General features: G+C 47.7%; 1 protein-coding gene across 1 annotated transcript in view; it reads left to right on the top strand.

Moving 5' to 3' along the window:
• The window catches only part of LOC126416962 (cytochrome P450 4g15-like), a gene marked incomplete at its 3' end in the record, with an annotated part of 52,971 nt that overhangs the window by 21,633 nt on the left and 18,229 nt on the right, over positions 1-13,109 (top strand). The gene's annotated exons all lie outside the window — the stretch shown is intronic.

Raw genomic sequence — 13,109 nt, 5'->3', positions numbered from 1 at the left:
ATGTTCATTTATTCATATGAGTGGGTAAATTAGTGTGATTCACTTTATGTAGGATCGGCCAGTAATTTGACTCGTGGGCCATGCCCCGACACGAGTGCCAAAGCGCTCAACATCGCTTCACATTTCCCCAACCGGCACGCCACGAAGCCTGAGAGCGATACTGCTTGGCTTTATGCTTCACAATTTGTAACTACAAAGGTGACAAACGAAACAAATTTTCAGTATTATTTAACTATTTTTGGAGCGCTCTAACCACAATATAATTTTTATCTGGTACAAACTATTAGTATATGGGCAGATGCAGACAATTTCACAGAGTTCCTAGCTCAAATTGCCACGTAATCGTATCTTCATTAGTTTCACAATTGAAAAAGGTGCTTCACATGCATAAAATAAACTAAACTCCGCCCAAACAGGCCATGAAAGCCCAACGGTGCCGACCGACCGCCGTGTCGTTCTCACCCCATTGGCGTCACTCGATGCGGATATGGAAGGGGGTGTGGTCAGTATGCTACTCTCCCGGCCGTAGCAAGTATGCAACAACTGTCGCTAATGCGAATTGAGTATTGTAATCCGGATCGTTTGTCATTCCCATTCATTTAAAAAAAGTGCGACAATAGGTCGCTAGACTACCTCTTTTTGTGCAATCAGCCACTGGAACTGTGAATGCCTTTCACTCCACGAAGGTTAAACAGCTCTGACAGCTCGATTCTGCCGAACTCAGAGAGTTGTGCCGACCGAAAAATGGCGCACTGCAGTGCTCTATGGTACGTCACACTTTCCTGTGCACTTCCGAGAGGGACGGAACAAAGCCGTGTCACGGGCCCGGCCATGGACCCCACATGGCCTGCGCATGCTGCAGGTGTGAAGTTTGACGTGCCCTGCTTTACGACCGTTGTAATGACCACTTGTTTCCGATATAGATTAGATGATCCTTCCTCCCATAAATTAGTCCATGTACACGATGTGGTACCCACACTGACATGTTTGACTGGAACCCTGTTAAATTCCATTCAGTAAGACATTTCTGTTGCGCGCAGTTATTATTTCCAACAATTAACTTGCATGATCATATGAGGTGCTTTCTTTATCTGTAGCTCGCCAGAGCTCAGTTTTAATCATAACAGATCATGTTATTTTATTACAGTGCAATCAGTTTCGGTGACTCAACACACAATCTTCAGGCTTTCTTTTCGTCGGTGTTGTCACCTCTTGTTCTTACCCGGGCGTAGTTGGGGGTGACGCCTTCAGAGACACATCTTTAGGTGAAGTTGATGGCTGATGCTAAATTCATTAGCTTTATCTTGTTAGTAATATATCCTAAAGACTGTCCCATTATCCGGGAAGGTATATCAAGTATTTGTAGGGACATGGAAAAAAACTTGATGTATATTACTAAGTAATGTGACAGTCGTGCGGATTTATAAGTAACAAGATCAAGTTAATGAAGATAGCATCAGCCATCAACTACAACAAAAGATGTCGCTATGAAGGCGTCACTCCCAACTATGCCCGAGTGCGAATAAGAGTTGACAACTCCGTCCGACAGAGAGGCTGAAGATGGTTTGTTGAGTCACAGAAACTGGTTGCCATACGATAAAATCACATCAAAACAACGGCTGCAAGAATTTCATTTTATTACTTAAGTGAACAGCCGAAAACTTTCAGAATGAGATTTTTACTCTGCAGCGGGATGTGCGCTGATATGAAACTTCCTGGCAGATTAACACTGTCTGCCGGACCGAGACTCGAACTCGGGACTTTTGCCTTTCGCGGGCAAGTGCTCTGCCAACTGAGCTAAACCGTTCAAATGGCTCTGAGCACTATGGGACATCTGAGGTCATCAGTCCCCTAGAACTTAGAACTACTCAAAACTAACTAGCGTAAGGGCATGACACACATCCATGCCCGAGGCAGGATTCGAACCTGTGACCGTAGCGGTCGCGCGGTTCCAAACTGAAGCGCCTAGAACCGCTCAGCCACACCGGCCGGCAACTGAGCTACCCAAGCACGACTCACGCCCTGTCCCCGCAGTTTTACTTCAGCCAGTACCTCGTCTCCTACCTTCCAAACTTTACAGAAGCTCTCCTGCGAAACTTGCAGAACTAGAACTCCTGAAAAAAGAATATTGCGGAGACATGGCTCAGCCACAGCCTTGGGTATGTTTCCAGAACGACATTTTCACTCTGCAGCGGGGTGTGCGATTTCTTGCAGGAATGCTAGTTATGCAAGGTTCGCAGGAGAGCTTGTGTAAAGTTTGGAAGGTAGGAGACGAGGTACTGGCTGAATTAAAGCTGTGGGGGCGGGGCGTGAGTCGTGTTTGGGTAGCTCAGATGGTAGAGCACTTGCCCGCGAAAGGCAAAGGTCCCGAGTTCGAGTCTCGGTCCGGCACACAATTTTAATCTGCCAGGAAGTTATACGGAAACTTGATCATCATCGGCTTCATCATAACAGAATAACCGGCACCTCAACCTAAGCCGAAAAAGGATTAAAGAAATCAATTAAAACTCTAGAGCTTTTAGTAGAGAAAATGGACCTTACTGTGCCTTTAATGGCCCTGTAAGGTACCAGTGATCAATGGACGTGCGGAAGGTGAGTGGAATGGTAAGACGCGCTTGTGCAGGACATGGTGCCCGAGCTGTCGCGGCAGGCTGAGCAGCTGTCGGCGACGCTGGCCGACCTGGCGGACGGCGCGACGCTGGACGTGTTCCCGTACGTGGCGGCGGCCGTGCTGGAGGCGGTGTGCCGCACCACGATGGGGGCGGCGCCGGCGCCGGCGGGCGAGCGCCGCTACGTGCAGCTGCTGGCGCGCAGCGTCGCCATCGTCGAGGAGAAGTTCTGCAAGCCCTGGCTGTGGGCCTGCGGCTGGCTCTACCGCCGCACCGCACTCTACCGCGACGAGGCGCGCACACTCGCCGAGCTCAACGCCTTCTCGGAGGAGGTCATCGCCCAGCGCGCCTGCCGCCGGCAGGAGGCTGCGGGCGGGGACAGTCGAGACAAGCAGGTGCCTAGCACAACGTGACCCCTGTTAACATTGGTAATTACACCTAGCCGACAAAAGTCATGGGATACCTCCTAACATCGTGTCGTTCCTCCATACGCCCGGCACATCACAGCAACTCGACGTGAAATAGACTCAGGAAGCCGTTGCAGGTTCACTGCAGAAGTATTGACCCATGTTGCCTCTATAGCCGTCAATAATTGCCGGTGCAAGATTCTGTGAATGAACTGATCTCTCGACTACGTCCCAAAAATGCTCTAAGGGTGATCATATCATTCATTCGAATTGTCCAAACAGTTGTTAAAACCAAACTTGAACAATTGTGCCCTGGTAACATTTTCGGGAACATGAAATCCGTGAAAGGCTGTTACTTGCCTCCAAGTAGCCGAACATATCCATTTCCAGTCAGTCATCGGTTGAATGATATCTTGCGAACCGTGGATGAAGGGTATCAGACGGATGCTATATTTCTTGACTTCCGGAAAGCGTTTGACTCGGTGCCCCACTGCAGACTCGTAACTAAGGTACGACCATATGGAATTGGTTCCGAAATGTGTGAGTGGCTCGAAGACTTCTTAAGTAATAGAACCCAGTACGTTGTCCTCGATGGTGAGTGTTCATCGGAGGTGAGGGTATCATCTGGAGTGCACCAGGGAAGTGCTGTAGGTCCACTGTTGTTTTCTATCTACATAAATGATCTTTTGGATAGGGTGGATAGCAATGTGCGGCTGCTTGCTGATGATGCTGTGGTGTACGGGAAGGTGTCGTCGTTGAGTGACTGTAGGAGGATACAAGATGACTTGGTGTAAACAATGGCAGCTAACTCTAAATATACACTCCTGGAAATTGAAATAAGAACACCGTGAATTCATTGTCCCAGGAAGGGGAAACTTTATTGACACATTCCTGGAGTCAGATACATCACATGATCACACTGACAGAACCACAGGCACATAGACACAGGCAACAGAGCATGCACAATGTCGGCACTAGTACAGTGTATATCCACCTTTCGCAGCAATGCAGGCTGCTATTCTCCCATGGAGACGATCGTAGAGATGCTGGATGTAGTCCTGTGGAACGGCTTGGCATGCCATTTCCACCTGGCGCCTCAGTTGGACCAGCGTTCGTGCTGGACGTGCAGACCGCGTGAGACGACGCTTCATCCAGTCCCAAACATGCTCAATGGGGGACAGATCCGGAGATCTTGCTGGCCAGGGTAGTTGACTTACACCTTCTAGAGCACGTTGGGTGGCACGGGATACATGCGGACGTGCATTGTCCTGTTGGAACAGCAAGTTCCCTTGCCGGTCTACGAATGGTAGAACGATGGGTTCGATGACGGTTTGGATGTACCGTGTACTATTCAGTGTCCCCTCGACGATCACCAGTGGTGTACGGCCAGTGTAGGAGATCGCTCCCCACTCCATGATGCCGGATGTTGGCCCTGTGTGCCTCGGTCGTATGCAGTCCTGATTGTGGCGCTCACCTGCACGGCGGCAAACACGCATACGACCATCATTGGCACCAAGGCAGAAGCGACTCTCATCGCTGAAGACGACACGTCTCCATTCGTCCCTCCATTCACGCCTGTCGCGACACCACTGGAGGCGGGCTGCACGATGTTGGGGCGTGAGCGGAAGACGGCCTAACGGTGTGCGGGACTGTAGCCCAGCTTCATGGAGACGGTTGCGAATGGTCCTCGCCGATACCCCAGGAGCAACAGTGTCCCTAATTTGCTGGGAAGTGGCGGTGCGGTCCCCTACGGCACTGCGTAGGATCCTACGGTCTTGGCGTGCATCCGTGCGTCGCTGCGGTCCGGTCCCAGGTCGACGGGCACGTGCACCTTCCGCCGACCACTGGCGACAACATCGATGTACTGTGGAGACCTCACGCCCCATGTGTTGAGCAATTCGGCGGTACGTCCACCCGGCCTCCCGCATGCCCACTATACGCCCTCGCTCAAAGTCCGTCAACTGCACATACGGTTCACGTCCACGCTGTCGCGGCATGCTACCAGTGTTAAAGACTGCGATGGAGCTCCGTATGCCACGGCAAACTGGCTGACACTGACGGCGGCGGTGCACAAATGCTGCGCAGCTAGCGCCATTCGACAGCCAACACCGCGGTTCCTCGTGTGTCCGCTGCGCCGTGCGTGTGATCATTGCTTGTACAGCCCTCTCGCAGTGTCCGGAGCAAGTGTGGTGGGTCTGACACACCGGTGTCAATGTGTTCTTTTTTCCATTTCCAGGAGTGTAGATAAATGTAAATTAATGCAGATGAATAGGAAAAAGAATCCCGTAATGTTTGAATATTCCATTAGTAGTGTAGCGCTTGACACAGTCACGTCGATTAAATATTTGGGCGTAACATAGCAGAGCGATATGAAGTGGGACATGCATGTAATGGCAGTTGTGGGGAAGGCGGATAGCCGTCTTCGGTTCATTGGTAGAGTTTTGGGTAGATGTGGTTCATCTGTAAAGGAGACCGCTTATAAAACACTAATACGACCTATTCTTGAGTACTGATCGAGCGTTTGGGATCCCCATTAGGTCGGATTGATGGAGGACGTAGAAGCAATTCAGAGGCGGGCTGCTAGATTTGTTACTGGTAGGTTTGATCATCACGCGAGTGCTTCGGAAATGCTTCAGGAATTCGGGTGGGAGTCTCTGGAGGAAAGGAGGCGTTCTTTTCGTGAATCGCTACTGAGGAAATTTAGAAAACCAGCATTTGAGGCTGACTGCAGTACAATTTTACTGCCGCCAACTTATATTTCGCGGAAAGACCACACAGATAAGATAAGAGAGATTAGGGCTCGTACAGGAGCACATAGGCAGTCATTTTTCCCTCGTTCTGTTTGGGAGTGGAACAGGGAGAGAAGATGCTAGTTGTGGTACGAGGTACCCTCCGCCACGCATCGTATGGTGTATTGCTGAGTATGTATGTAGATGTAGATGTAGAATAATTGCGAAATTGTTGCCGATCAGGATTCTGTGCATGAACTGATCTCCCGATTACGTCCCATTAATGCTCGATCGGTGATCACATCATTCACTCGAATTGTCCAAACAGTTGTTCAAACCAGTCGCGAACAATTGTGCCATGGTAACATGTTCTGGAACATGAAATCCATTAAAGGCTGCTACTTGTCTACAAGTAGCCGAACATATCGATTTTCAGTCAGTGATCGGTTCAATTGGACCAGAAGATCCAGTCTGTTTCTTCTAGATAAATCCCACACGATTATGGAGACACCACCAGATTGCACAATGGGGTCTGCGCCACACTCAAACTCCACCATCACCTTCTACCAACTGAAGTTGAGCCTAATCTGACCAGGCTTTGGATTTTCAGACATGTATGATCGAACCGATATGGTCAAGAGTCTAGCGTTTATTAAAGGCACTCGCCTTGGTCGTCGGTTGCCATAGTCCTTTAACGCCAAATTTCCACGTCCTAATCCAATCGGCTTCGTTCGACATACGATCCCATTCAATTCTGCGGTTATTGCATGCTGAAGTGCTTGCCTGTTCGCTGAGACAACTCTACGCAAACGCTGCTGCTCTTGGTCGTTAAGTGTAGGCTGACGGCCACTTCGTTGTCCGTGATGAGAGGTAGTGCCTGAAACTTGGGATTCTTGGCACACTCTTGACACTTTAGATCTCGGAATTGTGAATCCCCTAACAATTTCTGAAATGTAACGTCCCAAATTCTAGCTCCAACTACCATTCCGCATTCAAAGTCTGTTAGTTCCTGCCGTGCGGCCAAAACCATGTTAGAAAGCTTTTCACACAAATCAAATCATCACAAAGAAATGACAACTCCACCAATGCGCCGCCCTGTTACACCCTGTGTATGTGATATTACCGCCATCTGTATATGTGCTTGTCACTATCCCATGACTTTTGTCACATCGCCGGCCGATGTGGCCGAGCGGTTCTAGGCGCTTCAGTCTGGAACCGCGCGACCGCTACGGCCGCAGGTTCGAATCCTGCCTCGGGCATGGATGTGTGTGATGTCCTTAGGTTACTTAGGTTTAAGAAGTTCTATGTTCTGGGGGACTGATCACCTCAGATGTTAAGTCCCATAGTGCTCAGAGCCAATTGAACCTTTTTTTTTTTTTTTTTTTTTTTTGCCACATCAAAGCATATGCATGTATTTGATACAGCCTACTCCATAACATCATTAACAGCAATGGCAGCAGCCGATAGTGATACACTGCTACATAAATGCCTCCACACAACTCCGCGGACTGAGAACATCCAACGTATCGGTAGTCTTCTCCTGTCTGCATAATTTTCGACAATATTGACTCAGGGGTAACATTTACTATTTTAATAAAAAGATAATAGTCGGCAGGTGATGGCTTAAGTGGTCACTGCAACAAATATCTACTAATACCACCATTGCTGGCCCCTGTTTTGATCACAAGCGTGCTAGATTATTCCTACACGTCTCTTAGAGGCATGAAGATGGAGTATTAAAATGCTGAAACTGGTAGCCCAGTAAAATAAGGTTGAAAATTGACATGCTCTATCGAGTCCCGCAACCATCGCCTAAAAGATGGACATACAGTGACTGGAGACTGCTTGAGATGGACAGAGGAGAATATGGATAGGATGAGGGGAGGAGGAAATGAGGAGAAGGGGGGGGGGAGGAGCGGGAGAGGTCTGAGGCAGGTGGAAGATAGAGGGAGGTAGTGGGAAGGTGGAATATCAAGAGGGGGAGGTGGAGATCGAAAGACAGGGAGGGAGGAGAATATGGTGAGAGAGAAGGAGGTGGAAGGTATGGTCAGAATGAGGCAGTGGACTGAAAGGATAAAGAGAGGGGAGGAGGAGATGAGTAGAAAGAGAGAGTGAGGAGGACGGGATAGACGGAGGTGAGAGGATGGGGCGGACAGAGAGATGGAGGAAGAAATTTACACGGAGAGGAAGGAGGAGGTGTGTTCAATACATATATCAAATGCATAAATGGGAAAAACTACAGGGAAAAGGAACAGTTCAAGCACTGGTCTGCCCCTGCTGTAACCGAAACTTTGTGGATAAACTTATGACTTATAGCATATTTTACAGAGTTAGCCTGAAGGGTAGCCCACGTAGATCGGTGTGCGGCCCGACCGGCAGCAGAAGACATTCCTGCCAGTTAAAGGCCGCAGTTCACAGCCTAATCCTACCAGCTGCCAACAATAAATCCGATGCGGTTCGTGAGTCCACTAGCAACATCGGCAAACAACAGGAATATGAATCAGAGAAGACAGAAAGCATAAGACCTCCTGCTAAGAAACGTAGTAGAACGTAGGTCGAAAATAAAGAAGTACATAGAATTATCCCAATAACAACTCTCACAGCTTCGTCGGCAGACAAATATTAATGACCATACTGATAATGTCGCACAGCAAAGTTATCTGACGTACGTCCACAACGGCAGTACTAAGTGAAATACTAATTAGGGTGACTGAACTATTCGAATTTATTTCAAGTAACTTACGACATTGTCAAAACTGTTGGAGGCTGTGGCTGTTACAGCTCTTAAATCCCACGCATGACCCCTATTTCGGAATTTTTCTGATCAATGTTTTTCATATTAGGAAATTATTTCTGTGATTGACAGTTTCAGTTGTGCTAAATCTATGTACAATTAATTTATTACTTTATTAAGATATTTTTTTTCCGAAATGGTGAAGTAGGGTAAATGTATCAATTTGAGGTAAGGGACCATAATCCGGAAACGACAGAGTCGAAGGCTATCAGCGAAAATCAACTCAAGTTCCGTTTTAGCCTCACACGGCGCTCAAACTAAGGGCCCCTACTTTTGAAACCTGGTCATGACGTACATAATTCCCACTGAATACTACCCAATTTATTTCCCCTGTTGATGGACTACTAACAGCGCACTTAACTTGATGTTAGAGAGACTGAAAATCCTAAGCCATTGGCACAGTAATGCACAAGCTTCACAAGCTGCTAACTTCACAATAGTTGTTCAAAATTGCGTTCTCCAGGGTCAATACCGGCATGGCATCGCCGCACAGAGTTCTGTCGTATGCATTCTAATATTCCCGGTGTCCTCTGCACAATGTCACAGGCAGCAAGATTTCTTATCAGGTGATCCTCTTTAGTGTCGGTAGGCGTCTCGTACGTAAGACAATTCACGTGGCACCACAAGAAGAAATCATTTGTGGCGAGATCAGGTGAACGTGCTGGGCACGAAACAGTACCTCCTCCGCCTCTCTATTTTTCAGGGCACGTCTGATCCAGGTGTTCAAGACCCATCACTGCAAAGTGAGATAAGGCTTCATAATATTAGACACATATCCTTTGACGAATAACGTAAGGCATATGATCCAGGGAAGTGGATAGCATATCTCTAATACAAACTGTGTACCCATGTGAATTTTAGCGGAGAGAAGAAGAAGCGGGCCTAGTAAGCAACCATTTATTAAGCCTGCCCTTATTTTGTGACCGGTAATCTGTGCTTATGCCTCTTCACAGCTGTATCGTAGGTACTCTGATGGGTCGAACATGACAGTGGTGCCTATCTACAACTGCCGCAGGTGAAACAGGCTTTATTCATGAAAAGTACATTCGCAAGAAAGTGAGGATCGATTGTAAGGCGGTGCCGGAACCATTGACTAAACGCGACACCGGGTGCGAAGTCAGCAAAACTCAAAGCAAGCAGTTTCTTTGATAGGTAGGGGTGTAGCTGCATTTCCCGTAATTCTCGCTACATAGCACTCTGTGAAATAATCCATTTCAGGTGCAGCTGATCGAGTGCTGATTTCAAGCGCCTTGTCCACTGGACCAAGCACTGCATCTTTGTGTGGAGTCCGTGTAGCTCGTCGTCCTTCTCGGTCGTTGTACTGTGTTAACAACTGCACTTAATCGCTGGAACAGTCTTGGAAATATGGTGTGAGCAGGATGTATTATACGCGGATATTTTGTCCTGTACAACCATTCCGGTTTCGTGCTGCTAGATTTACTTGCCCATATACGAAAATCACGTCTGCCAAGTTCCGCCGCTAGATACAGCTGCATTTGGTTACAGCTGATCAACGTTAGCAGGCCTACTTAAACTTGTAGACATGTACGCCAGTCTCGCACATTACAGATATTGCACACCACGATTGCTCCTGTCAGTTCACAGTACGCCATCTGCAGTAGATTAGCTGAGTTATTATCCCAACCTGTACACCAATGTGTTAATAGGGATTGCCTACCCTACAGTCTTAACAACAACAGTACTGGTACATTTATTGCATTGTCAGAGGAGCTATCAGGAAGATTTTCGCTATAACTTTCGATTCACTCGTTTCGAGACCAGTGTTCCTCACCTCAGACTGATACATATACAATTTTCTGTCATCCCTGAAAGTACTAATTTCATCACGCGATCACTCTGTATATTTTGTTTATTGTTATTAAACTCGTACGTAAACGTGGTACGGTAAAAGTGGGGATGTTGGTGTGTGTGAGCGCGCGCGCGCGTGTGTGTGTGTGTGTGTGAGTGACAGAGAGAGAGAGAGAGAGAGTGAGGAGGGGGGGGGGGAGAAGAGCGGCGGGAGGGAGACGTAACAATCTACTGTGATTTGAAGAGGAGCGAAACTCTGTTTCGAATGGTTTTGAATTGAAGTCCACATCTCACTGTCGTAACTCTGAACGCTTACAGTGATTGGAAGTTCTAGTTTTCAGGTATATCGCAAGATTATATTTGAGAAAGTTTTTAGGATTATCAAAACGGCTGTGTGACCACTTCCATACTTTTCTTGTTGTTTCTCTTTCCAACAGTTGTTGTCTTCATCTGCTCTAAAGACAAAAACGCATCAACTGGTTCCTTAATTACATCGGTAAACTTTACAAATTCTTGATGTGTTCATTGCACATAAATTTTTTAGTACTGCAATTTATTTTCAAACTAACTTTCAAATCTCCTTTCATCAATTTCTCCATTAGATGGTGAAACATTGTTAGATGCACATACAGATTTCCAGACGAGGAAATAATGTATTGAAATACTACGGTGTATGAACTAATTGTGGTTTGATTACTTCTCCATACAATATTAATATTGTCGTGGTTAAGTGTAAATTAAAATGTGCTCTAATTCCAAAGTTGTCATCTGCGCGAACGTTAATATTTTGAAAATCTAACAGGACGCAAAGCTATTAATTGACACTCCGAATTCAGAGGTAAAGAGACCTTGACAATTTATTACTTGGTGGATACGACGCTACATAACACTGTGAACCTAGAGTGTTGGAACCATACTGACGAACTAAGTACGAAGAGGGACAGTTATGCACAATTCTCGCAGCATCTACATCTTCAACCAGTTCTAGGGCCACTGAATATCTTGACAGGCCGTTACGAATGTTCGTATTCAGCGATTACATTTTATATTGTCTCCAATTATCAGAGGATCTTGCCCACCCGGTAGGCCGTGCGGTCTAACGCACGGCTTTCCGGGCGGGAAGGAGCGCCTGGTCCCCGGCACGAATCCGCCCGGCGGATTTGTGTAGAGGTCCGGTGAACCGGTTTTCCATCTGCTCGGCGGATGCGGGCTGGTTCCCCTTATTCCGCCTCAGTTACACTATGACGGCGATTGCTGCGCAAACAAGTTCTCCACGCACGCGTATACCACCATTACTCTACCACGCAAACATAGGAGTTACACTCGTCTGGTGTGAGACGTTTCCTGGTGGGCCCACCGGGGGCCGAACCGCACAATAACTCTGTGTTCGATGTGGGGCGGCGGCGGGGTGAAGTGGACGGCGGTAGTTGTCGTGGGGTTGTGGACCACTGCGGCTGAGGCGGGAACGGAGCCTCTCCGTCGTTTCTAGATCCCCAGTTAACATACATACATACATACATCAGAGAATCTTAGTCCATTTACGTGTAGTTGTTGGAGTAGAAATGTTCCCTACAAGCCAGTAGCTACAAAACCACCTTCCAGAGCTCAAGTGAAGGGAAGAACCAGTTGTCGAGTGTATTTAGAACAACTAGAATGAAAAACAATGAACAGGAAAGTAAATAAACAGCAGTAAAAGCAGCTTGAAGTGCTTTATGTAAACAAATCGTGTTTTCAAAACCAAACCCCCAATACGTCAGAAAACATGTCACCGACCCAACCATACGGTAAGTATGGACTCAGTGTCAATGATAGCCACTTCTACACACTTTTGAGATCAAATCAGCCCAGGTTCTTAGACAACCACCTAGGAAATTATGGTGATTTAGCGGCGGTTGTGTGGAGTGAGAATTGTGCAGAGATGGCATGTGTTGATATTTCTGCAGAGCCCAAGACACTTCAGGTAGTTTTTTGCTTTCACATTCCTTCGTCAAGTCACAATCAATCGTCACCTTTCCAATCTATCCACCACCTCTGGCTAAGCTACAGATCACTATGTCAGCACAATAAGGTTCTCTGCCTTCGTATTCGTTCAGATGGTGGCTTATACCAGCAAGAGCCCAGACTCCGCAAAAATGGCTATCGGAAGAAGTGTGTTCCACATCCCACTTACGGTATATCGAAGGATTTCTTCCTCCGTGTTTGATGAGTGGCTGCTGAGGACAGTTAATGTCTTACCTCCACTTCTGATTTATTATGCCCTTCTCAGATTGTATTGTATTGTATTGTATGTTAACCGGGGACCTAGAAACGACGGAGAGGTTCCGTCCTCGCCGAAGCCGCAGTGGTCTACAACCCCACGACGACTACCGCAGTCCACTTCACCCCTCCGCCGCCCCACACCGAACCCAGGGTTATTGTGCGGTTCGGCCCCCGGTGGCCCCCCAGGGAACGTCTCACACCAGACGAGTGTAACCCCTGTGTTTGCGTGGTAGAGTAATGGTGGTGTACGCGTACGTGGAGAACTTGTTTGCGCAGCAATCGCCGACATAGTGTAACTGAGGCGGAATAAAGGGAACCAGCCCGCATTCGCCGAGGCATATGGAAAACCGCCTAAAAACCATCCACAGACTAGCCAGTTCACCGGACCTCGACACAAATCCGCCGGTCGGATTCGTGCCTGGGAACAGGCGCTCCTCCCCGCCCGGGTCCCTTCTCAGATACTTTTGTCCTAAAACAGAACCGCACCAATGAGGTGTTGACC

This window comes from Schistocerca serialis, chromosome 8, assembly GCF_023864345.2.
Source record: "Schistocerca serialis cubense isolate TAMUIC-IGC-003099 chromosome 8, iqSchSeri2.2, whole genome shotgun sequence".
Lineage (NCBI taxonomy): Eukaryota > Metazoa > Arthropoda > Insecta > Orthoptera > Acrididae > Schistocerca > Schistocerca serialis.
The sequence above is the reverse complement of the archived record's forward strand: the minus strand, read 5'-3'. Positions and strand labels throughout refer to the sequence as shown.